The following is a 26,429-nucleotide window of genomic DNA, read 5'->3' as shown; positions in this document are numbered from 1 at the left end:
CCGTGCACATACCGCCGCATTCCCTCGTCACTCCGACCAGCTTTTCGCATGCACCAAGATGGCATCTGAAGGCGGTGTAAATAACCTTATTTACATTTTAAAGGAATGCCTCTGATCAGCAGCCCAGCTGAGGTAGGATGCAAACATCCCCACAAAGTCCGGATGCCCACTTTAAATTGCCTAGGGTGTTATGTTGTTGCAATAGCTGTATACTGCGCTGCCTGGGCTCAAAGCACAGCCCCCACTGATTTCAGCAGCGCTGCTGGACGCAAACTCTTCCTCCAGAATCCCCAGTCAGACAGGAAGCAAATGAAGAATACATAATTAGCAAACGCTCCTCAGACGTTTCCCTGTAGCGCATTAGGTACATTACAGCACAGCGTGTGAAATACAGGCAGGGAAACAAATCAGCTGGCAAGGGCACCGCTTCAACTGCTTTCACCGTGAGCTTGTCCTTCTCCTGCCTTGTCGTGTCCTGCTTGCTCTAAAACTCTGCCTTGTACTGGGCCCCTTCAGCTCAGTCCTCGATGAGAGCATTCAGGAACTCCGTCCGATGCACCTCCTCTTCTCTTTGTAGCAGGTCCATCTCTCTGGTCGCCTGCACTTCACTGGACTTGTCATTCTTCCTCTCTGCCTGGATCCGGTGGGGCATGGGGCGGAACTGGGAGGAGAGAGGTTTTCTGCGGTCAGCGCTGGGGGACAGGATCCAGGGTTATGCCTGCGGGAGCCCTGCTCCGAGCTAGCTGGAGCAAGCACGTGGGTGCCTGGACCTCCGAGGGTTTTGTGTATTGGCGTTCTGGCAAGATTCTCCATATGTGCTTACTCAGAGGATGATAACTGCACCCAAAGACAGAGCATATTCCCTTAGATGGCAAAAGGCTCCCTTCAGCTTCAGAAAGAACATCCTACCTGAGTCCACACCAGAATCCCTTAGTCCCACACAAAGCTAAATACGAGACTCCTGTCCCAGAAGCTCTTCTAGGCGTCACATGGGCACATGCTTGAGAGCAACTGCACCACGTGTACTGGAAGGGAAAGAAAGGAAGGAAGGAAGAAACGGAAGCAGAAACAAAGAAAGGACTTAAAGCACAGAGAGATGCATCCAGAATGCAAAGGAAGATTTATTCCTCACCGCTGTGATGGACTTGAGAGCAGCAGAGTCGTATTTTGGAAATTCCTTGCATTAGTTTTCTGAGTGGGAGTGACCGAGGCGTGAGCTCACTCAGCCCTTCGCAGCCAGCAGGTGATGCCGACATGAGAGACCCCACTGGAGTGCTCATCTGGCTGGCGCCATGAGCACCGCATGTTCCTTCACAGGAGCGAAAATGCTCTGAAGGATCACAGTAGAAGATCACATTACGAGTAAAACTCTGTTGTTGTTAATTCAAGGTTTTTATTAATAAGTACAAAACAACAAGTATGCCATCATCACCGTGGTTAGGCTCAAAATTCACAACCTCTGTGACAAGGGTAAGGTGGGACGATGACAGCATAGGCTCCAGATATCTCCTTTCCTCGTGTCACCACTTTTCCATGTGTCCTGTCTCTGTGTCCCAATCCCCATCCTGCTGCCTGCCCCCGTCATACACTCCCTCCCTCTCTGAGAGAGAGCTTTCTCTTCAGCTCTCTCAGCCCTCCCCTTTACTGCCACCGAGTGAGCACTTGCTCCTGTAAACTGCATGTAAGCACGGACAGTTTTTCTTTGGACAGAGGGACCCAAACGCAGCCGCTATGTTGTTGCTTCAGCCCTTGCACATATATGGACACGCACCTTTTCCCTTCCCTTGGGGAAACACTGACGTACCCAAGAGAGAAGTTAAAAGGGTTCAAAAGTGGCGAGGATGGCTGCAGGGTTACGAGGGACTCTGAAATTAAGTCAGAGCTGCATGATTACAAGGAAGGAAGAGGCGAGGGGAAACATGAGAGGATAATGTTCACAGGAAAGATTTTGGAAGGGACGGGCTAACTTCCCACGCTGCTGGAAGGGGCCTTTTCCAACACTCCTGCACCTCTCTTTCTTCCGGAGCAGAAATGGGCTTAGGTCCCGGCTTCTTTCACCTGCTTTCCTGTATCAACCTAAAACTGATATTGCTCACATGGGCTACATCTTGAGCACCTGAAACAAGGAATTGTTTTCATTTAGAGCAGTTTAAACTACATCCAAGGTTGGTGCGGCTCTAAAAATATCGCGCCGCTGCTTTTCTCTTCTAAGTGCACGGTAACAGTTTTGTTAGATAGTCCACGTTCCCAAAGACTAATTCGCTGCAAAAGAGTCAGGCTGTGCTGTCGTTAGCTTGGGGAGCGTGGATCGCGGGCCCTCCACGTTGGGGTCCTCCTGCTGACATATTGCAAATGGCAAGGGATTGACTGGGACTTGGCCTACAAGGTCAAAGCAGGTAGGAAGAAAGCTTTGCACCTGCGCAGCAGTCACACGAAATGCTCTGGCTCCTGGGTGCTTAATACAGAAGCAGTAACACGATCCTGAATTCAAGCTACTGACGCATACCGAGTTTAACGCTACTCGCAGCTCCTGTGACAGAAAAAGCAAGGGGACACAGAAGAAGTGAGACATGCAGAGGTGTGGAAGGAGAGGCTAGCTGCAAGAAATGGCAGTTGCTGTATTCCCTTTTGTGTGTGAAAACCTTGCCAAGCCTTGGCACGATTTCACAAAGGTGCATTTATTGCAGGACATTGCAAAGAACACTTTCTCTTTTTTCATCTACAGTCATTGAAAGACCAGGCGACTTTTCTCACTTGGTCGCTAGCTGCTACAAGTTGAACGTGGAAGTGGGCTCCCTCGTGTGCCGCTCCAACTCATTGCCACAGGATAGGGAAACTAGTTTCTTTCCATTGCAAGGCAAGATACAGCTTTTGGAATGTCCTTTCTTTTTCTCTGGCTCTATTTGAAGACAAGCCTTCTGAGTATTCATGGCCAGAAGATGGAAGAAAAATCCTGGGCGATACAGCATTGCCAACACTTGCTGTAGTCACAAGCCGAGGTTTGACCTCTGTGCAAAGAACAGGCCCCAGTTCTCTTGTTTTTCACGCAGATAACCTAGGGGCACAGATGCAGAGAAGCCCGTCCTGCAAAGAGAGCCAAAGGCCATTTGACAAACATAAGAAGAGTTCCTTCCTGCCAAGAGTTTGCTTCCTTCCCTTTTATTATCAGCCAGCATCAAAGATGTAACTCCTTCCCGTTACCTCTGCCAGAGCTGGGCTTGTTGGTTTTATCCGGCGTGCTGGCACTGCCACTAGTAGGAGTGCAGGACTCCCCGTCTTCGCACTGTTTTAGCTCTAGCCACACCTAGGTACAGTGCTTCTACTTTTTCCCAGGGCCACTATTTATCTCACAGTGACTGTCGGCTCCACTGAAGAGATGTCTGTCTTTGCTGGCTGGAGGCTGGAGGCTGATGGAAGGGCATGGGGGCCACGTAAGTTCTTCAAGTTGCCGTGTTGTGGCCAAGCTAGTCGGTAGGACGGGGCTGTGGAAGGAAGCCTCTGTTCTCTAGGGCCAGGAGATTCCCTGCATACGTTGAGCAAAGCCTTCAGCTCTGATCGGAAACTGTCATTGAGCCAGCAATAGAGGAAAGGGTTGTAGCAGGTGCTGCTCATTGCAAACCAGTGAAAGGCGAAGTACCAGGCACTGTTGGTGCGCACGGTCTGGCTGGAGAGGAGGACAACGTAGCAATTTAAGGGAAACCAGCAGGCCGCAAAGAGGATGGCACCGAGCATCAGCATCTTGATAGTGGTCGCCGCCTTTTTGCGAAGGGCAAAGTACTGCTCAGGGGTGCCATCCCCCATGACATGGCGCAGCCCGAGTTTCTTGGCCACTGTCACGTAGGCAGCAGAGATGAGGACAAGCGGCAGGACCTAGAGCAAAATGAAGGTTGTTAAGCCTAGATACTCCCAGTAGAGGGCAGCTGGCTCGGGGAAATCTGGGAGACAGAGGCACCGCGCAACTTCCTCACTGCAATTGAAGGCGTGGGACAGCAGGTGAGAGGGCATATGCCAGGGCACTGCAGCAGGAGCAAATGAGAGAAAGAGGAGGAGGAGGGCTCATGTCATAAGACCCTGAGGCGGAGCCTTCAGTTATGCCAATGTGTCATAGCTATGGGTCCATAGTCAGGGGTCTCTGTCCCACTCTTACCAGCGTAAAAGGTGTGTTGAGAAGTGTCATCATGATGTCAGCTACGGCCAGCTTCACGATGAACAGGCTGGTGGCAGAGTGCATCCTTTGGTTGTGGATCGCAACGTGGCAGACCAGGACACTGCCGAAGAGCGAGAAGATGAGGCTACAGGAGTATGCCGCAATGAGCAGGGCTTTGGCTGTGAGATTCCGCAGTTGGGCTCCGTCTCGACTCCTGCCCACGAAGCTCTGCCAGTCAGCCAGGGTGTAGTCTTCCCAGGAAAAGACACTGGAAAAGTTTGGGAGTGCAAAAGGCTCTTCAAAACTTCTGTTAAGGGGTAACTTTCCCGATGTGGCAAAGGCATTAACTAAGGAGCCAGACAAAATGAAAAACCATTTCTGAAAAGCTGCTCTGCTCTTCCGAGTCAGAAACATGGCATTTACGATGCAGTACAGCACACGGAGTCAACAGGAGACTTGCAGAGCAGTCGTTCACTTGCCTGCGCGCTAACGCTCTTCCTGGCTGTAAACGATGCCCAAAGGCCATTGGGGAAGGCAGGACGCAACGCACGTGCCCGACCACAGCGCTGCTCTGCTGTGCGCTCAGTATGTGCTTCTCTCTCTGCTTCTTGCTGCCTTTATACCCAGCTTCAGCAAGCTCCCGTCTTGCACAAGCTCTGAGCAAGGATCTCTGCCCATCGGGCTGCACAACATTTCTACTCTGACGTGGTCATTTCACGCGCGACTACCTTCCCCCAGGGCACTACTCCAAGGTCAACGCATCTGCTCGCTAGGAGAAAGACAAAGCCACTCTCTTCAGCCTTCAGCATCCTTTCGTGCTGTGCACAGCCATTAGTGAGTTGCTGCAAATTCTGCGCTGTTTATCCACCAGCACTGGGTGGGGCAGCGGTGCTATCTTCAAAAGGAAATTCCCAATTCAAGTTCCGGCGTCGAGATCTGGCAGGCAAGCTTCGGCCTGGCCATAACAGCACAGCATCTACTAACTAGCAGACCAACAGGGCTATGGCAACAGATGGACAGCGAATAAGCAGCTGATTTGGAAGCTTTCCTCTCACTCCTCTAGCATGGCAAAGCTTTCTGTTGGCAGGGATTTTCTCCTGGCCAAGGGAATACAGATTGGATCCTCTTGGAATACAGATTGGATCCTAAGTGGTGCGTTCTAGGTTTTGTACAAATACAGGTGTAGTCACAAACAGGTGCTTGTAAGGAAAGGAGGACTAGAAGGGACGGCCCCGACCAGCGAATCCAACATGCACAGCGACAAGCAGCCGCACGCTGGGCGTTGAGCACTGAGGAGACCTGCAGTGTGTTTCTTCTCCGGCAAGGCATGAGGAACTATCAGATCAAGAGCAGAAGACCAAGAGCCAAAATAGCATATACCACAGGATGCTGAGGGCCTTCACCGCAGGCTGGTGAAGGTAAGCGCAGGTTGCAGTCTCCTTCCCTGGAGAGATTCAAAACCCACCCGGACGCAATCCTGGGCAACGTGTTCTAGATGACCCTGCTTGAGCAGCGGGGTTGGCCTAGATGATCTCCAGAGGTCCCTTCCAACCTCGGCCATTCTGTCATCCTGTCATCCTGTCGTTCTGTCCAAGTCTGCTCACAACCTTTCTCAGCTCTCGCTTTTGCTGGAGGCACCCTGACGTGGTCTCCCTTTTAGCACAGGGGAGCAGAGTCTCTCATTCGAAACACATGCCATGGGCAGTTTCCCAAGCCCTCGCCGAGCTGAAAGGCTTCATGGCCACGGCCGGGCTCTGACAGGTCGCTGCAAGCTGTGCTTCCAGCTCTTGATAAACTCGCACAACCCCTCAGGGCAGCAAAAAGTGTTTCCTGCTCTCCGTATCTCCACTCCTCGGTTGGAAATGTCCTGTTCAAACGCTCTACGGTAGAGGCTTTCAATTCACTATGAGCAACCACATGGTGAGTACTGTATGGCTTTAACAGCTTGATCAAAGGCTGCTTTAAAAATGCTTTTCTGCAGTCAGTTGGTAATTTTGGAGGTTTGTGCCCCTGCTAACAATAGCTTTAAAAGCCCCAGCCGTTTCAGAACCTGCTTTGCCTTGTAGACCTTTGACTCAGGCACGCTTGGATAATAGGTCTGTCTCCACGAGGCTGTACCGGAAGACCATGGCTGCGTCTGGAAAACTGGTGCGTGTGCACCACGTCTGGAGGGGAGGAAAGCTTAGCGTGCTTTTTGGGTCAGCCTGGCAGGAAATCTCCTCAGTGCTGCAGGCTGCAGGAGCTGCCATTTGCTCTGCAAGCTGAGAGAAGGGAGAGAAGGAAAGGAGAAGAGCTCAGAGGGCAGGACGAGCTCTCTGCCCACCCCCCCTGTGCTCCCTGTGCTGCTGGCCAGCACTGTGCAACGCAATCAGTTGGGGATGTCCGCCGGGCACTGCCAGGACAGGACAGCCCTGCTTGCCAGAAGAGCTCCAGCACAAAGGACCCAACTCTTTCTGCTGGCTGTCCTACATGCCAGCTGAGCATGGGTGGGAATGTCAAGTGAGGCCCTTTTGCCCTGGGCTCTGCCTGGGCCGCAACAGCTGCCAGGCAGGCGACACTTGCAAGGTGGCTGCTCACCCACCAGCAGCTCTGGGGAGCCCCTCCAGAGCACCTGGGGCGGCCACCAGTGTTTGGCCAGCGACAGGAGTGCCCCTCCGTCCCCAGGCTGGCGTGGGCTAAGGAAGGACATCCCGGGGCAGCAAGGGGGGCAGCGAAGGTGCTTCAGGGCCGCCAGGAGAGCGCTGCGCGTGCCCTGGGGCACGGAGAGGCAGCCCTTCCCAGGCGGGGGCAGCGCCTCCGTATGCAGGCTCCGAGCAGGCTGCTGGCGCAGCGGCTGCCCGGAGCAGCTCTGCTCTCACCGTCTCCTCAGCTCCGACCTCCAGCTGCGCAGGCCTTCAGGGCTGGCGGTGCAACGGGCACCCAGCTGCTCTTCTTCAGCTGGCCCATCCTGCTCGTTCTCCTCACAGCATGGCAGGTCCACCAGCTGGGCCTTTTCCTTTTGCTGCCAGAGAAAAAGTGACCCAAGCTGAGGCTTCCCCGGCAAGAGCAAGGAGGAAGAGGACAGCAAGAGCTCGGAGATGTTGGTTGGCGGGAGCCTCCCCCGGCTGGGGGTGTAGCTGGCCGAGGCTCTTTGCTGCCAGAGCACCGCTCCTGTGGCCGAGCATAGCAGCGGGGAGCTGCATCCTCAAGGCCGTGCACGTGGCTGTGCGAGCTGGGGCTGCATCGGGGAGCACACAGGCAGCCTGAGTGGGGAATGCTTATTTACCAGCTGCCTTTCGGCCTGCTGCCACTGCTGCTCCATCCTCTCTAGCAGCTGCTGGTCGATGAGGATGGTTTGCCCGAGTGCCTGAAGGAGGGAGAGAGAAAGAACCCAAGCCTGAGAGTGGCTGGAGCCAGAAGCTGCCGGGGCTTGCCTTTGCCTTTGCCTTGGTGCGTGCCGCGAGGCGTCGCGGTCGGAGCCCGCGGAGCCTGTGGAGCTGGAAATGAGAACAAGCGGGCGCAGACAGATTTTGCCCTGCAAGCCACTGCAGCTTCAGAGGCACCAGATGCCCTTTGCCTTCCGGGTGATGACAGCACGAGCCACCCTCTGCCCCCACAGCAGCACGTGAGGCCTGGCTGCCTGCTGCATGCGGCCAGAGAGCCCCGAGACCCGCGTGGCTGGGTGCGCGTGGAAGGGGAGCTGCGCCGAGGCACTAGCAAGGCCGAGCACAAACGAGAAGGCAGCTGTGGCAAGAGCTGCCTGTGGTCGCCGGGAGTAGGGAGGTGGCCAGCATGTCCTTGCTGCTGAGCAGAGGCCCTCTGCACTGTCTGGCTCAGGACTGTGCATGCCGGGGCGCACGCATGAGCAGCCTTGTGTGGGACTAGGGGCAAGAGCCTGTGTTGGGCGGCTCTGCTACCTGAAGGCGCAGCTTTTGCTCTTCATTGCCTTGCCGAGGGCCTTCCTCGGTGGCTGCCTCGTGCTGCAGCGCTGGCACGGATGCCTGTGAAACGAGAAAACACGTGTTGCTGCGAGTGACGACGACATGGCGAGACCAGGGAAGTACCTTCTCAAAGGTGGAGGAAGAGTGAGGAAAAGAGTCTTCTCAGCAAGACGGCCATGTGGAAGGGGTTGTTTCTAGGTGTCTTAGCCGTGCTTGCCTTGCACGCGTGCAAGCAGCAAAGCGCAGGTCTGGGCTGGGAGCTGGCAGGCGCAGGCGGCAAAGAGCCTGCTGGGAGGGAGACGGGAGGCCTGCAGAAGCTGTCAGGGCCAAGCCCGCTGCCGGGCAGCTGGAGTGGGAGCCCAGGGAGCAGGGCACCGGGGTTTGTGGGGTGAGCTCTGGGAGCTGCGCATCTGCACCAGCTTACCTCTGCAGAGCTGGTCTTCTTGAAGACACTCGCCAAGGCTTGAAGGCCTTTGGCGAGCTCCATTTCTGGAAGGAAAAAGCCCAAGGTGAAAAGAGACACCGCAGCCCACAAGGGTTTGGGCCTGCTGATGGGGCGCCCTCTGACAAAACCCCCAAGGACAGCAAGAGCAGGCACAGACGTTCAGGCCTGCTCTTGCCAGCCCTCCTTGCCTCGGTGGACAGCCCTCCTTGCCTCGGTGGGGAGCTCTTCCACCCCCACGCAGGCAAGGACAAAGCCGCGGGCAGAAAGGCCTTTGTCCCGCGTCCTGCGCACCAGGTGAGCCAGAGAGCCTGGTGTCAACTGCCCAGGCGGGCTGCCAGCCTGGGGCTCAGGCCAGGGGGCACCCGCCAACCCTCTGTTCCCTCTCCACGTGCACAGTGAGGTCGGAAAGCTCTTCCCTTCCAACAAAAGACCCTGTCTTCCCTTCACGCTTGGCTCTGCGGCCGTCAGCGGGAGCCCAGTCCCGCTGTGCACCAGACCTCACCCTCCAGCCCTGGCGGCCTACCCAGGACGATGGCTTGGTCCATGTAGGCGGCCAGGTCCTTGACGTATTTGCAGATGTATCGGACGGCCGCCTCTATGTCCTCGTCGCAGCTTGGCTCCGAGGCACAGCCTTCTGCTGCAGGGGGTTGCTCTGTGACAGGGGGGCGAGGAGGAAGATGGGAGGAGAGGAGAGCCCAACTGAACAGTGTTCCTGCCAAGCACAGCCGTTGCCTCCCCTACGCGCTGCAAATGCCGTGGAGTTTCCCAAAGCACCAGAGGAGCCAGGAAAACAGCAGCAGCAGCAGCAGGGCAGGATGGCCTTGCTGAGTCCCAGCAGGGCTTCCCGTTCCTGACCCGTCTGCCCATGGCCTGCCTTGCAGGCAGCCCCCAGATCCCTGCTTGCGCATCTGCCCCAGCAGGCCCCAGATCCCTCCTGGGATCAGCGGGTGCTGGCGCCCTGCAGGCACTGCCCGCTGCCAGCAGCAGCCTGGGTCATGTCTGTTGGGGCTCTTCTCCTGGGCATCTTTTGTCACCTCTGTCAACCCTGCTGCAGGAAACCGCTTCCCCAAGGCATCCTGGGCACCCCACACCCACGCTACCTCCCAAGGCCTTCTCACGGCTATGTCCAGGTTGTCCAGGAAGGGATGCCCTTTGCTGCCAGCTGCTTGGCTCAGCCCAGCACCCCTGCATGCCCATGTCGTGCCAGCCTTGTTGCGTGGGCACCCAGGCAGCTCGGGGCTTACCCGTCTCGCCGGTGTCTTCCCCACAAGGCATGCCCCTTTCCTCAGGGCTGGGCAGCCCTGCGTCGAGGCTCTCCTCGGCCTTTGTGGGCACCCCTGCGTCGAGGCTCTCCTCGGCCTTTGTGGACAAGGGCGGGAAAGACAAGGGCTCAGAGAGGAAGGAGAGAAGGTGTGGAGGCGATGGATCTCGAGGGAGGCTGGGGGCTCTGGCAGGCAGAGCCAGATGGCAAGCCAGGGCTGCTGGGGCTGTTGCGGCGGTGCTTGCAGCTTCCCGGGCGCAGCCCCTGCTCCAACAGGAGGCGTTTGGGACGTGCATGGAAGGCAGCCTTTCCACAGCTGCTCCTCCCAACTGCTGCCCAGGCGCTCTCTGCCTTTGGGACTGAGCTGCCTGCTGCCTTTCTCCTCCGCTGGCCAACGGCAGGAGGGCGAGCAGGCAGCAGGCCAAGGCTGGGTGCAGCCGGGCCGGGCCGGGAGGGGAGCGGGGACCCTGTGCCCTGGGCTTGGGGGCTCTGCCGCTTGCCAAGGCGGGCACGGGTGTCGCCGCAGGGGCCAGCTGAGACCTGTGTGACGGGGGCTGCCCTCACTCACCAGGTGTTGGCCGCTGACTGGGCCGGAGGCACTGGTGCTGCTCTCCCCTTGCTCGTCCACAAGGCCCGTGGGCACGCTGCAGCGACGGGAAGGGCAAGGCAGTGAGCAGAAGGGTGCAGATGACAGACTCAGGCCTCCTCCAAAGTGCAGCCGGCTGGTGTGCCGGGCACAGCCCTGGGGCCACCACAGTTTGCCTCGCACTCCCGACTGCCGGGGGGCTCAGGCCAGCTTCTCCTGGCCTTGTGGGCAGTGCGGGTGGAGGAGGAGAGCTGAGCTGAGGCTCAGCCCTGAGGAGGGCCAGGAGAGGCAGCTCGAGGTGAGCTCGAGCAGGCTGTGATGTGCCTCGCCTGGATGGGGGCCCAGTGCAGCGCGTGTGCTTTGGGCAGGGCCATGCGGGGAGGATGTGTGTGCCGGCTGGCTGGCTGGCCAGCCCGAGGGCATGCTGGGGTCCACTGAGGAACAGGGGGAACGATCTGTAGGAGAGAGCTGGACAGAAATGGCTTACATGGCAGCAAGGGTCTCCATGGGCTTCTGGGCCTTCTTGCCTTTCTTCTTGCTGGAGCAAGACTGGCTGGCTGGCAACGGAAGGAGTGCAAAACCCCCAGGTATGAGCGCCGGTGCCTGGCTGCCCCGGCAGGAGCACTGAGGGTCTCAGGGCTGCTGTGGGCAGGGGCCCTCCATCCCTGCCTGGGCTCCCTGCTCCAAGAAGCCCCTCGGAGGGGCCTTGACTCAAGGCAGGCAGCGTACCTCCTGGGGAAGCCACCTGCCTGCCCTTAGGATGTTGCTCGAGGAGGCTGGGGCAGGCCGAGCGCCCCTCAGCCATCTCTCCCCGCTGGGCTGCCCTGCTCTGCCAAGGGAGGGATCCCCAGCGGCATGTGGAGAGCTGCTGGCTCTGAGGACTTTCTTACCCGCAGAGCCTCTGCCCAGCTGCCAGAGACGAGAAGACAGGCCCCTCAGCCAGGTCTTCCTTGCCTTCTGAGCTGGCCACGCGCGGGGCAGGCCGTGCTCGTCAGGCTGGCTGGGCTCCCCCCAGAGCAGCGCAGAAGAGGACGAGGGAGCTGCTGCGCCCGAAAGCGCCGCAGCAGCCTCGCGGCTCTCGCAGTCCAGCTCCTCGCGCCAGTGCCTCTCGGGGAGCTGGAATCGGACTCTCTTGGGGGGGTTGTTTGTCCTCCCGTCCTTACGCAGCATGGCTGCGACGACGATGACTCAGAGCCCACAGGCTCTGAGTCGGCGATGCCAAAGGGAAAACACAAGTGGTGAAAGTGCTGCTCCAGGTCCCAAGGCGCAACCGCAGAGCAGGCCCTCTCACCACCTCCCACCTCCTCGGTTGCCCAAGGAGTGCAGCACCACACCAGCAGCTCCTGGCAACGTGATCAAGGCCACTGTGACCCGTGAGCGGCAGCGCTGAGGCGTGAGGGAGCAAAGGCTGCTGGGAAACTCCAGGACCACCCAACTGGCTTTGATATGCAAATATGCCAGGGACACGTGCCCAAGCGCCGATGGTGGGAACACGCGGGAGGCTCTCTCGGAGCAAAGCTGAATGCATTGCCGTAGCGCAGCCCACGGCAGATGGCTGGGGAGCTGGTCTGCCAGGGCGGCGAGGTGCTCTCTCCTTGCCCAGGCCCCGCAGGCTTGCTGAGTGCAAGTCTTCCCGCCTCAGCTACTCCCTGATGGCCTCTGCACAGCAAAGCCCTGCAGCAGTGCTGGGAAGGGCACCTGAAGGGCCTTGGGCTCCCCGTGGCCTCTCCTCACCTTCTCCCTAGACCTCACGTCCCTCAGAGCTCCCTGCTCTGAGCACATCTTCGTTGCCCTGTGCAGCGCTCTGCCTAACAGTGCCTCGAGGCTCCAAGAGGTTCCTTCAGAAGGTGGCTTGCAAGTTACACGAACGAGAAGCATCCTTTTTACAACAGCGTGCTGTGAGGGAGAAACAGTGTCTTGTCCTTGTACAAGCACGTTGATCATTAGAAGAAATATCTTTCTACGCACACCACTTTCCCCTCTGAAATTAAAGATCCTGTCTTTATCTTCTGTCAGGCTATTTGACAACGGCTGCAGTTTAACAGAAAAACGTACCGTCTATGGATTTGACAGTTAACGGAGAAAACCAACAACATCCTTGTGAAGAAGGTAGACCAAACCAAACAGACTTTGAAATGACTCCTTTCTGACACCTTTGCTAAAGGTCTTTGCCCAGCATATGCCTGCAACCTTAGAAGACAGACTCCCCTTAAGATCTTAATGAAGCAGTGAATTAGCTATTTGTCTCCAGTCTCTCTAACAAAATAGGTGTAATTTGGGTAGCAACATAAAGAAGCAAAGCACATTAAAATCTTAATCCCTTTGATTCAATGCAGTCCATACAAGTGACATGCACTGTTTCTTTAACACAGATAGCTCAAAAAAGGCAGCCGCTTGTCTAGTGCATAGGTTATTATTCTAATGGCTTTGACAGCTCTTACTGTTTACCTTCATTAAGAGTACCAAACTGCGTCCCAAAACCTGAAGTGAGCATACTGCTCTGGGAATTGCTAACTGAGTTGTACCCTAGGAATTCCAAAGGCTTGATCATTGCTACAGAAGTCCTCGGGAAGCGTGAGCCTCCTTTAAGTTCACTTCGGCAGAATGCTGGCAGACCAAGTAGCAACAGTCACATTCAGCGAGAGCCACAGACAGCAACACGACCGGCAACCGCCTACCTTTGGGGGAGAAGGCAAAACAACGCAAAAGCATGGCTGCTGCTCCTCGCTGTGTTTAGTGCGTCTCTGACGTGCTGGGGGCTTAGCTGATAAATTCTTCTGGCTTCTTCCTGGAAAAGCTCCATCTTGGCAATTGACATCTTGGCACTTCTTTGTTTTGAGGCGGCGGGGGAGAGAAAAGGCAAAGAAGCAGCAGGTCTAGCTCTTCTAGCAGGTCCAATAGCAGTTGTTTCCTCGCTGTCAACACACTATTCCGTGTTGAAAGTCTCGTGTGGAGAAGTATTTGGAAAAACAGCAAGGACGCTTCAGGAGGGCCGCGGTAAGAGAGAGCTGGAAACCATCAACTAAGAGAAAGTAGGAGGCAACGTCTTGCCCTTTCCTGGCTCAACTCCTTAGTTCTTCAAGCAGCATTCCTTGCACAGTTGCAGGGTTCCAGCCCCTGCATCTTATTTAGAAGGGTAGGAAGCTGATAATGCAATTCAGCCTGAAGTCTAGGGCTTACGGAGCAGAAGTCATGGGTTTAGTTCTCCCGGGAAGCTGGAAGTACCACCACATTTTCCAGTGCTAACCCTGAACACTCTGGGCAGTACGGTATCTTTGGGTCAAATTGCTACTCTTTAGAGTTTTGAACTGTAACGGTACCAAAATTGCAAATAAGTGCAAAGTTCGTTGTTCTGGCCAAATCCATGTCCTTTTCCATACCTGCATCCTACCCTGAATTTACTCCTCCGGAAAACTCAAGTCCCAAAAGAATGACCTTTTCTATAAAAGATATGACTCTGTTGTTTACATTCCCATCTGAAAAAGCATCTGAAAGGCTTTTGGAAGCTTCACACAGAATTAGCAGTTTCAGGCAGTACTTCTTCAAAAAGCTTGTAAAATGTTAGACACTCTCTGCATCGAGTAACGCGACACACACATCGTACTGAATGCAGTGCCACCAAATTAAGCCATGCCACAGAAGTGGAGATTTAAGGCAAACCATCGTTTACAGAAAAGCATCGTACAGAGTATGCTTCGTATACTGCTCTCCATTTCCTTCAGTGGCCTCTCTGATCTAGCGAGCCTGAAATCATTTAGTTCTTCTTGATGCTGCAGTGCTCTTGAAGGGGTCAAATTCCTCCTGCAATTTGCAAATAGATATGCATTACTCAAACCGTCATGCATTCCGAGCCACAGAGAGGGAGCTCCTCTTTAGATTAGCAAAATGTTGTCATTAGGGGCAGAACATACTTCAGATGAAGTCATATTCATCTACACCTCATGAGGTAATAAGAAATGCAAGAATCAAGGTACTGTTTTTGTACATTCAGGAAGACATGCAGCTTTGTATTTCAGGTACCAACAGACAGTAGAGTGGGCAGAAGGAAGAAACATTTCACATAATCTGCCAACGTCTGACATCCCTAAGGCCGGGATCCCGGCCACACAGGACAACCGCAGAGTCCATGACAACAGGCAGCAGAGTGCTTACAGCAGAGCCTGTATTGTAGTCAGTGTAAAGCTGGGAATAAAGGACATGCTACCCGTTTACTGATTGCAGAGTAAACTCTTCCCGGCAGTTCCCATACATACGGGAAGAACGGGCAGCTGAATTGTTGAGGGCACAGGGGTTTGTTTGGTGTGTTGGTTTTCTAAAGGATTCACACGATTTGGAGCGATTAAGAGCCCAGGAAATAAGTCAAAGGACATAGCCAAGCACGCGGACAGACTGCCCATAGCATGCAGTAGCCTCCCCTGTTCCACACTTCTCAGGAACGACAACGAGACATCCAGAAGTGAGGGGAAAAAACAGATTGGCTATCTGCTTGAGGTCCCTTCTAGCCTTACGTATGTGTGACAATCCTGCACCTGTTTTTATTAAAAATTGCTTGCCCTAATGTAGTGCTGTTAGTAAAAAAACCACGCCAGTTTATTCTGAGGTGCTTTCTTCAAGCAGCTGTAAAACAGTAAACGAAAGACACGGACAAGAACTAGACAGAGAGAAGACCACTGTATCCCCTACCTCCTCTGAGTCGAATTCAACTCCTCGAGATGCTTGGCTTGGTGAAGCCCTTCTACTAAGTGAAGATGTAGTGGGCAACCTTGCAACGTACACAAAGAGGAGAAGGGAGGGGGAGAAAAAGTTACCATGTGCAGTTCTCAAATACGAGACATCCACATCAGTAGGTAACCAAAGGTCATCTAAGTTCTCTAAACACTGCTCCGAATTTTTTGAAAATCTGTTTGTCCAAAGAGTGACCCCCAGCCCCAGATTCTACTGCTTCACAATCAGAAGTAACGCAGTCATGGCAGACTTCTGAACAAAAGACACGTACCAACCTGTGATTTCCTCTGGAAGAAGGAACAACTGGAATTCCTTCTACGTCGGAGTCCTCATCTCTAACATCCTGAAAAAACAGAAAAGAGGCAGGCCTTTTATAAAGTTTGTAGACCAAATTTTTCATTCTCCCAGAGATACAGCACATAAAGTTTGAGGAGAGTGCCTTTCCTGGGGGAGGGGAGAAGGGGACCCAAATTGAATACCTACTTAGCTGTAGCACACACTTGAGGGGGCTCCAGGCTGGAACTGTACAGTGTGCAGCTCCAGCAGAAGTGTGGCTCTCGACCTTGCAAATCCCCAAAGGAGCCCGCAGGCCTATAGCTCTGCACGTCTTAGACTACGAACTCTTCACAAGTACAACGCGGTCTTTGTATTTTTCGGAGAGACCCACTACCAAAACCAAAAAAACCCCAACAACAAAGAACGAACGTGCAGACCCTTGCTGCTGCAACCAGCAGCTTGGGAACTTGTGCTGGTTTACGCTGAAGTTTTGACCAGCTACTTGTTTCCAGATCACAAGGTAGCAGAAGGCAGCTCTGCAGCTGTACTCCTGCCAGATGCTTCTCACCTCTGAGTAAGACTTAGATGAATTCCAGGAGGGCTGTGGTTGCAACGACCTAAAGGCAAGAGTAAAACAAAGGCAGTATTTTTAAGGGGCTCGCGTGACAACATGCAAACAGTGTCATGTAGATCTTGTCACACCAAAACCTGCTGAGCAGGCATGTCTTCTGTAGAGGACTGAAAACGCACACCCACGCACACGTGCACGCACACAACCCCCCCCCACACACATACACAAAGCAAGACAAGCCAAGGTCCTTGGCCGATAAAAGAGAAATTAAGCCCTTCCGAGAACCTGGCGGCTCCAAGGATCTGACCTCCGCAGGCATTAGCAAGTGCTTGCCCGTCTGACTGCCAAACCCACAGAAACTTTGGGTTGGATGAAGAGAGACTAGCAATGCTATTGATTGTCCTGTACGTCTCACATTTAATGGACACAGTGATGCACTGGGTAAGCCCGATGATGTCTAGGCAGTATTTTAGGTCACTGGCTGAGGCTTTTGCATGTTAATTTTGCAGTATCTGTCAAAGAAAAGGAATAGCTATACCCTAGTGCCACAGGAGGTAAAATAAATGTGCCAGGAACATCGACCTGGAACGGGCAGTGGGCAACATCTTCCTGCATACTGTACCCAGTTGCTTCAGGAAGAAGAAGAAGGCGACTTAATAAGCTCTACTCGATGCAGAACGTTGGCAGCCGTTAAAAAGTAGACGTGACAGACATGACAGACAGCAGTCAAACTGCTAAACACAGGCTAACACACTCTTTACATCAGGGCAGAGCGCTTTGACCAGTGCTTTGATAAGACCTCAACCTAGATGACACGGCAGCAGAAGACCTGTGGTATGACAACAGGAGAGCAACAGAGTTCCAGTACGTTGCACATACCATTCCCCTTCCTTTACCGCAACAGGAAGACGGTCTGTAGCTATGAGGATGCTCCAAATGAGGCCACAGCAGGCAGTGCCTTTGCCTAAGATTAATGGAAGCAGGAGCAAGATTCTGAGGGAGAAGATAACTTAATAATTGTTGTCTCCTAGAGAATATTACAGGTCTGTCCAAAAACGAATTCCTTGTTGTCAATCAAGAGGAACCTGAGGGGCGTAATGCCTCAGCAGCCAGCATCCCTTGACCTCTGCATCACACACCAGTGATGCTGGCCAAGCCAGTCTTGATGCTTGTGAAGCTGTGAGTATGAGAGTGGGAGTGGGGAGAATCCGCTTGCTTCGAAAGTCAAACGAAACAAAATGATCTTCCCTTTCCATAATGTCTCCCACTGAGCCCTGATGCATTATATCCCTGTAGGGAAAAGAAAAGCTTCCCGACAGCATGATGCTGACGGTGCTGCAGAGTAACCAGTCCCTTTTCACACCAAAGTCCTCTCACAGACTGTCCTTCTTGCTAATCTGTCTTTCCAAGGCGAATTACTCAACCACCGGTCTGATGGTTGCACATCCCTGCACAATATGTAAGGAACAAGAAGTCAAGCTCCACCAAGCAGACAAATATACACACAGAAGGCAAAATGGAAGAAGATGATCTCTGCCCCGTGCACATACCGCCGCATTCCCTCGTCACTCTGACCAGCTTTTCGCATGCACCAAGATGGCATCTGAAGGCGGTGTAAATAACCTTATTTACATTTTAAAGGAATGCCTCTGATCAGCAGCCCAGCTGAGGTAGGATGCAAACATCCCCACAAAGTCCGGATGCCCACTTTAAATTGCCTAGGGTGTTATGTTGTTGCAATAGCTGTATACTGCGCTGCCTGGGCTCAAAGCACAGCCCCCACTGATTTCAGCAGCGCTGCTGGACGCAAACTCTTCCTCCAGAATCCCCAGTCAGACAGGAAGCAAATGAAGAATACATAATTAGCAAACGCTCCTCAGACGTTTCCCTGTAGCGCATTAGGTACATTACAGCACAGCGTGTGAAATACAGGCAGGGAAACAAATCAGCTGGCAAGGGCACCGCTTCAACTGCTTTCACCGTGAGCTTGTCCTTCTCCTGCCTTGTCGTGTCCTGCTTGCTCTAAAACTCTGCCTTGTACTGGGCCCCTTCAGCTCAGTCCTCGATGAGAGCATTCAGGAACTCCGTCCGATGCACCTCCTCTTCTCTTTGTAGCAGGTCCATCTCTCTGGTCGCCTGCACTTCACTGGACTTGTCATTCTTCCTCTCTGCCTGGATCCGGTGGGGCATGGGGCGGAACTGGGAGGAGAGAGGTTTTCTGCGGTCAGCGCTGGGGGACAGGATCCAGGGTTATGCCTGCGGGAGCCCTGCTCCGAGCTAGCTGGAGCAAGCACGTGGGTGCCTGGACCTCCGAGGGTTTTGTGTATTGGCGTTCTGGCAAGATTCTCCATATGTGCTTACTCAGAGGATGATAACTGCACCCAAAGACAGAGCATATTCCCTTAGATGGCAAAAGGCTCCCTTCAGCTTCAGAAAGAACATCCTACCTGAGTCCACACCAGAATCCCTTAGTCCCACACAAAGCTAAATACGAGACTCCTGTCCCAGAAGCTCTTCTAGGCGTCACATGGGCACATGCTTGAGAGCAACTGCACCACGTGTACTGGAAGGGAAAGAAAGGAAGGAAGGAAGAAACGGAAGCAGAAACAAAGAAAGGACTTAAAGCACAGAGAGATGCATCCAGAATGCAAAGGAAGATTTATTCCTCACCGCTGTGATGGACTTGAGAGCAGCAGAGTCGTATTTTGGAAATTCCTTGCATTAGTTTTCTGAGTGGGAGTGACCGAGGCGTGAGCTCACTCAGCCCTTCACAGCCAGCAGGTGATGCCGACATGAGAGACCCCACTGGAGTGCTCATCTGGCTGGCGCCATGAGCACCGCATGTTCCTTCACAGGAGCGAAAATGCTCTGAAGGATCACAGTAGAAGATCACATTACGAGTAAAACTCTGTTGTTGTTAATTCAAGGTTTTTATTAATAAGTACAAAACAACAAGTATGCCATCATCACCGTGGTTAGGCTCAAAATTCACAACCTCTGTGACAAGGGTAAGGTGGGACGATGACAGCATAGGCTCCAGATATCTCCTTTCCTCGTGTCACCACTTTTCCATGTGTCCTGTCTCTGTGTCCCAATCCCCATCCTGCTGCCTGCCCCTGTCATACACTCCCTCCCTCTCTGAGAGAGAGCTTTCTCTTCAGCTCTCTCAGCCCTCCCCTTTACTGCCACCGAGTGAGCACTTGCTCCTGTAAACTGCATGTAAGCACGGACAGTTTTTCTTTGGACAGAGGGACCCAAACGCAGCCGCTATGTTGTTGCTTCAGCCCTTGCACATATATGGACACGCACCTTTTCCCTTCCCTTGGGGAAACACTGACGTACCCAAGAGAGAAGTTAAAAGGGTTCAAAGGTGGCGAGGATGGCTGCAGGGTTACGAGGGACTCTGAAATTAAGTCAGAGCTGCATGATTACAAGGAAGGAAGAGGCGAGGGGAAACATGAGAGGATAATGTTCACGGGAAAGATTTTGGAAGGGACGGGCTAACTTCCCACGCTGCTGGAAGGGGCCTTTTCCAACACTCTCTTTCTTCCGGAGCAGAAATGGGCTTAGGTCCCGGCTTCTTTCACCTGCTTTCCTGTATCAACCTAAAACTGATATTGCTCACATGGGCTACATCTTGAGCACCTGAAACAAGGAATTGTTTTCATTTAGAGCAGTTTAAACTACATCCAAGGTTGGTGCGGCTCTAAAAATATCGCGCCGCTGCTTTTCTCTTCTAAGTGCACGGTAACAGTTTTGTTAGATAGTCCACGTTCCCAAAGACTAATTCGCTGCAAAAGAGTCAGGCTGTGCTGTCGTTAGCTTGGGGAGCGTGGATCGCGGGCCCTCCACGTTGGGGTCCTCCTGCTGACATATTGCAAATGGCAAGGGATTGACTGGGACTTGGCCTACAAGGTCAAAGCAGGTAGGAAGAAAGCTTTGCACCTGCGCAGCAGTCACACGAAATGCTCTGGCTCCTGGGTGCTTAATACAGAAGCAGTAACACGATCCTGAATTCAAGCTACTGACGCATACCGAGTTTAACGCTACTCGCAGCACCTGTGACAGAAAAAGCAAGGGGACACAGAAGAAGTGAGACATGCAGAGGTGTGGAAGGAGAGGCTAGCTGCAAGAAATGGCAGTTGCTGTATTCCCTTTTGTGTGTGAAAACCTTGCCAAGCCTTGGCACGATTTCACAAAGGTGCATTTATTGCAGGACATTGCAAAGAACACTTTCTCTTTTTTCATCTACAGTCATTGAAAGACCAGGCGATTTTTCTCACTTGGTCGCTAGCTGCTACAAGTTGAACGTGGAAGTGGGCTCCCTCGTGTGCCGCTCCAACTCATTGCCACAGGATAGGGAAACTAGTTTCTTTCCATTGCAAGGCAAGATACAGCTTTTGGAATGTCCTTTCTTTTTCTCTGGCTCTATTTGAAGACAAGCCTTCTGAGTATTCATGGCCAGAAGATGGAAGAAAAATCCTGGGCGATACAGCATTGCCAACACTTGCTGTAGTCACAAGCCGAGGTTTGACCTCTGTGCAAAGAACAGGCCCCAGTTCTCTTGTTTTTCACGCAGATAACCTAGGGGCACAGATGCAGAGAAGCCCGTCCTGCAAAGAGAGCCAAAGGCCATTTGACAAACATAAGAAGAGTTCCTTCCTGCCAAGAGTTTGCTTCCTTCCCTTTTATTATCAGCCAGCATCAAAGATGTAACTCCTTCCCGTTACCTCTGCCAGAGCTGGGCTTGTTGGTTTTATCCGGCGTGCTGGCACTGCCACTAGTAGGAGTGCAGGACTCCCCGTCTTCGCACTGTTTTAGCTCTAGCCACACCTAGGTACAGTGCTTCTACTTTTTCCCAGGGCCACTATTTATCTCACAGTGACTGTCGGCTCCACTGAAGAGATGTCTGTCTTTGCTGGCTGGAGGCTGGAGGCTGATGGAAGGGCACGGGGGCCACGTAAGTTCTTCAAGTTGCCGTGTTGTGGCCAAGCTAGTCGGTAGGATGGGGCTGTGGAAGGAAGCCTCTGTTCTCTAGGGCCAGGAGATTCCCTGCATACGTTGAGCAAAGCCTTCAGCTCCGATCGGAAACTGTCATTGAGCCAGCAATAGAGGAAAGGGTTGTAGCAGGTGCTGCTCATTGCAAACCAGTGAAAGGCAAAGTACCAGGCACTGTTGGTGCGCACGGTCTGGCTGGAGAGGAGGACAACGTAGCAATTTAAGGGAAACCAGCAGGCCGCAAAGAGGATGGCACCGAGCATCAGCATCTTGATAGTGGTCGCCGCCTTTTTGCGAAGGGCAAAGTACTGCTCAGGGGTGCCATCCCCCATGACATGGCGCAGCCCGAGTTTCTTGGCCACTGCCACGTAGGCAGCAGAGATGAGGACAAGCGGCAGGACCTAGAGCAAAATGAAGGTTGTTAAGCCTAGATACTCCCAGTAGAGGGCAGCTGGCTCAGGGAAATCTGGGAGACAGAGGCACCGCGCAACTTCCTCACTGCAATTGAAGGCGTGGGACAGCAGGTGAGAGGGCATATGCCAGGGCACTGCAGCAGGAGCAAATGAGAGAAAGAGGAGGAGGAGGGCTCATGTCATAAGACCCTGAGGCGGAGCCTTCAGTTATGCCAATGTGTCATAGCTATGGGTCCATAGTCAGGGGTCTCTGTCCCACTCTTACCAGCGTAAAAGGTGTGTTGAGAAGTGTCATCATGATGTCAGCTACGGCCAGCTTCACGATGAACAGGCCGGTGGCAGAGTGCATCCTTTGGTTGTGGATCGCAACGTGGCAGACCAGGACACTGCCGAAGAGCGAGAAGATGAGGCTACAGGAGTATGCCGCAATGAGCAGGGCTTTGGCTGTGAGAGATTCCGCAGTTGGGCTCCGTCTCGACTCCTGCCCACGAAGCTCTGCCAGTCAGCCAGGGTGTAGTCTTCCCAGGAAAAGACACTGGAAAAGTTTGGGAGTGCAAAAGGCTCTTCAAAACTTCTGTTAAGGGGTAACTTTCCCGATGTGGCAAAGGCATTAACTAAGGAGCCAGACAAAATGAAAAACCATTTCTGAAAAGCTGCTCTGCTCTTCCGAGTCAGAAACATGGCATTTACGATGCAGTACAGCACACGGAGTCAACAGGAGACTTGCAGAGCAGTCGTTCACTTGCCTGCGCGCTAACGCTCTTCCTGGCTGTAAACGATGCCCAAAGGCCATTGGGGAAGGCAGGACGCAACGCACGTGCCCGACCACAGCGCTGCTCTGCTGTGCGCTCAGTATGTGCTTCTCTCTCTGCTTCTTGCTGCCTTTATACCCAGCTTCAGCAAGCTCCCGTCTTGCACAAGCTCTGAGCAAGGATCTCTGCCCATCGGGCTGCACAACATTTCTACTCTGACGTGGTCATTTCACGCGCGACTACCTTCCCCCAGGGCACTACTCCAAGGTCAACGCATCTGCTCGCTAGGAGAAAGACAAAGCCACTCTCTTCAGCCTTCAGCATCCTTTCATGCTGTGCACAGCCATTAGTGAGTTGCTGCAAATTCTGCGCTGTTTATCCACCAGCACTGGGTGGGGCAGCGGTGCTATCTTCAAAAGGAAATTCCCAATTCAAGTTCCGGCGTCGAGATCTGGCAGGCAAGCTTCGGCCTGGCCATAACAGCACAGCATCTACTAACTAGCAGACCAACAGGGCTATGGCAACAGATGGACAGCGAATAAGCAGCTGATTTGGAAGCTTTCCTCTCACTCCTCTAGCATGGCAAAGCTTTCTGTTGGCAGGGATTTTCTCCTGGCCAAGGGAATACAGATTGGATCCTCTTGGAATACAGATTGGATCCTAAGTGGTACGTTCTAGGTTTTGTACAAATACAGGTGTAGTCACAAACAGGTGCTTGTAAGGAAAGGAGGACTAGAAGGGACGGCCCCGACCAGCGAATCCAACATGCACAGCGACAAGCAGCCGCACGCTGGGCGTTGAGCACTGAGGAGACCTGCAGTGTGTTTCTTCTCCGGCAAGGCATGAGGAACTATCAGATCAAGAGCAGAAGACCAAGAGCCAAAATAGCATATACCACAGGATGCTGAGGGCCTTCACCGCAGGCTGGTGAAGGTAAGCGCAGGTTGCAGTCTCCTTCCCTGGAGAGATTCAAAACCCACCCGGACGCAATCCTGGGCAACGTGTTCTAGATGACCCTGCTTGAGCAGCGGGGTTGGCCTAGATGATCTCCAGAGGTCCCTTCCAACCTCGGCCATTCTGACAGATCCTGTCGTTCTGTCCAAGTCTGCTCACAACCTTTCTCAGCTCTCGCTTTTGCTGGAGGCACCCTGACGTGGTCTCCCTTTTAGCACAGGGGAGCAGAGTCTCTCATTCGAAACACATGCCATGGGCAGTTTCCCAAGCCCTCGCCGAGCTGAAAGGCTTCATGGCCACGGCCGGGCTCTGACAGGTCGCTGCAAGCTGTGCTTCCAGCTCTTGATAAACTCGCACAACCCCTCAGGGCAGCAAAAAGTGTTTCCTGCTCTCCGTATCTCCACTCCTCGGTTGGAAATGTCCTGTTCAAACGCTCTACGGTAGAGGCTTTCAATTCACTATGAGCAACCACATGGTGAGTACTGTATGGCTTTAACAGCTTGATCAAAGGCTGCTTTAAAAATGCTTTTCTGCAGTCAGTTGGTAATTTTGGAGGTTTGTGCCCCTGCTAACAATAGCTTTAAAAGCCCCAGCCGTTTCAGAACCTGCTTTGCCTTGTAGACCTTTGACTCAGGCACGCTTGGATAATAGGTCTGTCTCCACGAGGCTGTACCGGAAGACCATGGCTGCGTCTGGAAAACTGGTGCGTGTGCACCACGTCTGGAGGGGAGGAAAGCTTAGCGTGCTTTTTGGGTCAGCCTGGCAGGAAATCTCCTCAGTGCTGCAGGCTGCAGGAGCTGCCATTTGCTCTGCAAGCTGAGAGAAGGGAGAGAAGGAAAGGAGAAGAGCTCAGAGGGCAGGACGAGCGCTCTGCCCACTCCCCCTGTGCTCCCTGTGCTGCTGGCCAGCACTGTGCAACGCAATCAGTTGGGGATGTCCGCCGGGCACTGCCAGGACAGGACAGCCCTGCCTGCCAGAAGAGCTCCAGCACAAAGGACCCGACTCTTTCTGCCGGCTGTCCTACATGCCAGCTGAGCATGGGTGGGAATGTCAAGTGAGGCCCTTTTGCCCTGGGCTCTGCCTGGGCCGCAACAGCTGCCAGGCAGGCGACACTTGCAAGGTGGCTGCTCACCCACCAGCAGCTCTGGGGAGCCCCTCCAGAGCACCTGGGGCGGCCACCAGTGTTTGGCCAGCGACAGGAGTGCCCCTCCGTCCCCAGGCTGGCGTGGGCTAAGGAAGGACATCCCAGGGCAGCAAGGGGGGCAGCGAAGGTGCTTCAGGGCCGCCAGGAGAGCGCTGCGCGTGCCCTGGGGCACGGAGAGGCAGCCCTTCCCAGGCGGGGGCAGCGCCTCCGTATGCAGGCTCCGAGCAGGCTGCTGGCGCAGCGGCTGCCCGGAGCAGCTCTGCTCTCACCGTCTCCTCAGCTCCGACCTCCAGCTGCGCAGGCCTTCAGGGCTGGCGGTGCAACGGGCACCCAGCTGCTCTTCTTCAGCTGGCCCATCCTGCTCGTTCTCCTCACAGCATGGCAGGTCCACCAGCTGGGCCTTTTCCTTTTGCTGCCAGAGAAAAAGTGACCCAAGCTGAGGCTTCCCCGGCAAGAGCAAGGAGGAAGAGGACAGCAAGAGCTCAGAGATGTTGGTTGGCGGGAGCCTCCCCCGGCTGGGGGTGTAGCTGGCCGAGGCTCTTTGCTGCCAGAGCACCGCTCCTGTGGCCGAGCATAGCAGCGGGGAGCTGCATCCTCAAGGCCGTGCACGTGGCTGTGCGAGCTGGGGCTGCATCGGGGAGCACACAGGCAGCCTGAGTGGGGAATGCTTATTTACCAGCTGCCTTTCGGCCTGCTGCCACTGCTGCTCCATCCTCTCTAGCAGCTGCTGGTCGATGAGGATGGTTTGCCCGAGTGCCTGAAGGAGGGAGAGAGAAAGAACCCAAGCCTGAGAGTGGCTGGAGCCAGAAGCTGCCGGGGCTTGCCTTTGCCTTTGCCTTGGTGCGTGCCGCGAGGCGTCGCGGTCGGAGCCCGCGGGGCCTGTGGAGCTGGAAATGAGAACAAGCGGGCGCAGACAGATTTTGCCCTGCAAGCCACTGCAGCTTCAGAGGCACCAGATGCCCTTTGCCTTCCGGGTGATGACAGCACGAGCCACCCTCTGCCCCCACAGCAGCACGTGAGGCCTGGCTGCCTGCTGCATGCGGCCAGAGAGCCCCGAGACCCGCGTGGCCGGGTGCGCGTGGAAGGGGAGCTGCGCCGAGGCACTAGCAAGGCCGAGCACAAACGAGAAGGCAGCTGTGGCAAGAGCTGCCTGTGGTCGCCGGGAGTAGGGAGGTGGCCAGCATGTCCTTGCTGCTGAGCAGAGGCCCTCTGCACTGTCTGGCTCAGGACTGTGCATGCCGGGGCACACGCATGAGCAGTCTTGTGTGGGACTAGGGGCAAGAGCCTGTGTTGGGCGGCTCTGCTACCTGAAGGCGCAGCTTTTGCTCTTCATTGCCTTGCCGAGGGCCTTCCTCAGTGGCTGCCTCGTGCTGCAGCGCTGGCACGGATGCCTGTGAAACGAGAAAACACGTGTTGCTGCGAGTGACGACGACATGGCGAGACCAGGGAAGTACCTTCTCAAAGGTGGAGGAAGAGTGAGGAAAAGAGTCTTCTCAGCAAGACGGCCATGTGGAAGGGGTTGTTTCTAGGTGTCTTAGCCGTGCTTGCCTTGCACGCGTGCAAGCAGCAAAGCGCCGGCCTGGGCTGGGAGCTGGCAGGCGCAGGCGGCAAAGAGCCTGCTGGGAGGGAGACGGGAGGCCTGCAGAAGCTGTCAGGGCCAAGCCCGCTGCCGGGCAGCTGGAGTGGGAGCCCAGGGAGCAGGGCACCGGGGTTTGTGGGGTGAGCTCTGGGAGCTGCGCATCTGCACCAGCTTACCTCTGCAGAGCTGGTCTTCTTGAAGACGCTTGCCAAGGCTTGAAGGCCTTTGGCGAGCTCCATTTCTGGAAGGAAAAAGCCCAAGGTGAAAAGAGACACCGCAGCCCACAAGGGTTTGGGCCTGCTGATGGGGCGCCCTCTGACAAAACCCCCAAGGACAGCAAGAGCAGGCACAGACGTTCAGGCCTGCTCTTGCCAGCCCTCCTTGCCTCGGTGGACAGCCCTCCTTGCCTCGGTGGGGAGCTCTTCCACCCCCACGCAGGCAAGGACAAAGCCGCGGGCAGAAAGGCCTTTGTCCCGCGTCCTGCGCACCAGGTGAGCCAGAGAGCCTGGTGTCAACTGCCCAGGCGGGCTGCCAGCCTGGGGCTCAGGCCAGGGGGCACCCGCCAACCCTCTGTTCCCTCTCCACGTGCACAGTGAGGTCGGAAAGCTCTTCCCTTCCAACAAAAGACCCTGCCTTCCCTTCACGCTTGGCTCTGCGG

At 54.6% G+C, this 26,429-nt stretch overlaps 1 long non-coding RNA gene and 2 pseudogenes across 1 annotated transcript; all 3 read right to left on the bottom strand.

The window, feature by feature from the left end:
- Positions 1-1,391: 1,391 nt before the first annotated feature.
- Positions 1,392-7,256, bottom strand: LOC138065637 (G-protein coupled receptor 83-like; annotated as a pseudogene).
- Positions 7,257-12,664: 5,408 nt separating this feature from the next.
- Positions 12,665-15,410, bottom strand: LOC138065636 (uncharacterized). Its single transcript, XR_011138734.1, has 3 exons — positions 15,360-15,410; positions 15,043-15,121; positions 12,665-14,160 (listed from the first exon to the last, which is right to left on the bottom strand). It is a non-coding gene; the product is annotated as an uncharacterized lncRNA (long non-coding RNA).
- Positions 15,411-18,848: 3,438 nt separating this feature from the next.
- LOC138065635 (G-protein coupled receptor 83-like) lies at positions 18,849-23,160 on the bottom strand (annotated as a pseudogene).
- Positions 23,161-26,429: the final 3,269 nt, after the last annotated feature.

This window comes from Struthio camelus, chromosome 1 (genome assembly GCF_040807025.1).
Source record: "Struthio camelus isolate bStrCam1 chromosome 1, bStrCam1.hap1, whole genome shotgun sequence".
Taxonomy (NCBI): domain Eukaryota; kingdom Metazoa; phylum Chordata; class Aves; order Struthioniformes; family Struthionidae; genus Struthio; species Struthio camelus.
Note: the sequence above shows the minus strand (reverse complement) of the source record. Positions and strands in the feature narration are given on the sequence as shown.